The sequence below is a fragment of the Hyaena hyaena genome, unplaced genomic scaffold (genome assembly GCF_003009895.1).
Source record: "Hyaena hyaena isolate Hyena2069 unplaced genomic scaffold, ASM300989v1 scaffold_1136, whole genome shotgun sequence".
Classification (NCBI taxonomy): Eukaryota; Metazoa; Chordata; class Mammalia; order Carnivora; family Hyaenidae; genus Hyaena; species Hyaena hyaena.
In genome coordinates, this window is record NW_024081771.1 from 356,638 (window position 1) to 359,363 (window position 2,726).

Below are 2,726 nucleotides of genomic sequence, written 5' to 3' on the forward strand. Positions count from 1 at the left end.
TTTAAAATAACGTAAAATATCACATTTTTCATGCCATTTGAGTTTATATGGTTTACTATGATTTTACAATCTAATGGCTAGCTTGTAGAAGCTCTTTTAGAGTCAAATCGTTTTTGGAAATAAAGTATAACCTCAAAGTGTTAAACACTGAAGAAATTACTATTTCAGAGTACAAAGGAGTTTTAGGGCAGTGAAACTACTCTCTATGACACTATAATGGTGGATATATGTTATTATAACTTTGTCCAAATCTATAGAATGTACAACACTGAGAGTGAACCGTAATGTAAACTATGGGCTTTGAGTGACATTGATTTGTCAAGGTAGGTTTCTCAGTTATAGCAAATGTCCCACTGTGTTGGGATATGGATAATGGGAGAGGTTGTACCTGTGTGGGTGGGGTGTATATGGAAATATTTGTGCCTTCTTCTTACTATTTCGGTGAACCTAAAACTGGTCTAAAAATAAAATCTATTAAAAATTAAGTTGTGGTGATTTACAATATTTTCCATCAGAATATTTTAATGCTAATGAGCAAAATATAAATTGATATGCTAGTTTCCAAAGATGGCAATCATCAGTTCCTTCCTTTGCCTATAAGTGTGTATGATTTACCTCATATGAAATGATGAGTCTACTTCCCTGGTCCTTGAATCTAAGCTGTCCTTTGACTTTTTTAGGAATCAAGTGAGATGGATGTGACACTATGTCAGTTCTGGACCTAACTTTTAAAAATATTGGCTGCTTCAACTTCTGCAATCTTGGAAGTCAACTACCGTGTGAGAAGTATAGCCATACTGTCAGGAAGCCTCAGCTAGCCATGTGTATAATGGGGAAAGACTGGTCAGCTGCAAACTGTGTGATCCTTTCCAGCTGAGATACCAGGCTTGGGAATGAAGAAGATAACTTTTGTGATCCAGCCTCCATGAGGCATCATGTAGAACAGACTAGCTGCACAGCTGAGCCTAGCTCAGATTGAAGAATCATGATAAATAATAAACAGAAATTTAAAAAAAAAGTTTACTTTTGAGAGAGAGAGGCAGAGAGGCAGAGAGAGATTCTCCACACTGTCAGCACAGAGCCTGATGTGGGGCTGCATCCCACAAATCATGAGATCATGACTTGAGCCAAAATCAAGAGTTTAGAGTCTGATGCTTAACTAATGGAGCTACACAGATGCCCTATAAATGATGCTTTTAAAAAATGAACTAAGTTTTGGGTGTGCTTATCTAGTAGTAGATAACTGAACAGAATGGTACCTAAACTGGATAGACTGGTACCCTTCCAGAAGGGAAGGCATTACTGGAATGCGGGGAACCTATGTCGAATATTGTTGAAACACCTGTTGAGGCTGTCACAGTGGTATGGAAAATAAAAACTGGACCAGGTGAAATTATGGATCTGGATACATGTATTTCCAGGCAGAATTTTGCAACTAATTTGGCTTCATTTAGCTGCCTATGATAGCATATTGCAAGAGAAAAATGGTATAAAGAAGGAATACTTCAGCAGTCAAGGAGACTAAGCAAGAATTTTCCGAATTATTGTTACCAACTTCTCTAGACAACAAAAGATTTTCACGGGAGAAAGGACCTCAGAGCAAAGACCCAAATCCAAGATGCTGCTAACAAATCATGAACTCAGTATCAGTTCCAAATTGAGAGATAAGATCCCAGAAAAATTTAAGACACTGCCTAAAATTAGAGCTTCTTACCTCAAAAAAGGTATTTCTTTTTTATTATTTAAATTTTTTAATCTTTATTTATTTTTGAGAGAGAGGTAAACAGAGTGCAAGTGGAAGAGGAACACAGAGAGAGGGAGACACAAAATTGGAAGCAGGCTCCAGACTCTGAGCTATCAGCACGGAGTCCAACATGAGGCTCAAACCCACAAACCTCGAGAACATATCCTGAGCTGAAGTCAGATATTCAACTGACTGAGACACCCAGATGCCCCTAGAGAAAGGTATTTCTAACCATCTTAAGGACATGAACATTTAGACTCCTGGGTGGCTCATTTGGTTAAGCATCTGACTTCAGCTCAGGTCACGATCTTGCGGTTCATGGGTTCGAGCCCCGTGGAGGGCTTTGTGCTGAAAACTCAGAGCCTGGAGCCTGCTTCAGATTCTGTGTTTCCCTTTCTCTCTGTCTTTCCCCCACTCATGCTCTGTTTCTCTCAGTCTTGATAATAAAATAAAACATTAAAAAAATTTTAAAAAAAGGACATGGACCTTAAGAGCATAGTCCCACAGCACCATATCTCACAAAATGAAGTATAAGAGGTCCTGCCTCATAAAGATCAGTGAGTATAGTTGATCTAATGAAATAAGACCCCAATAAAACTCATAGAAAATCCATAGTGTTTTCAAGAGAATTTTATTGGCAAAAATTGCCACAAATGTGGACATAAAGAGGTAGAGACAGAAAGAAAACAAACATACTTTCTACCTTGTCTCTGGAGCAGGGAAGACTTGGGAAATATTCCCAACTGGAGTTTAGAATTACTATGGACTATTGACTGATAAAGGTCTTCTGCTTTCCCCTTCTTGAAAGGGAGTTATACTACTCACTGTATGGACTCTTCTATTCCTTTACATGGCAACAGGGACTTAACAAGTGTAGTTAAGTTAAAGATCATAAGATGGGAAGATTATTCTGAATTAATCAGGTGAGCCCAACTCTAAAAGGGAGACAAAAGGGTCAGAGACAGAGGAAAGACAACAGAAG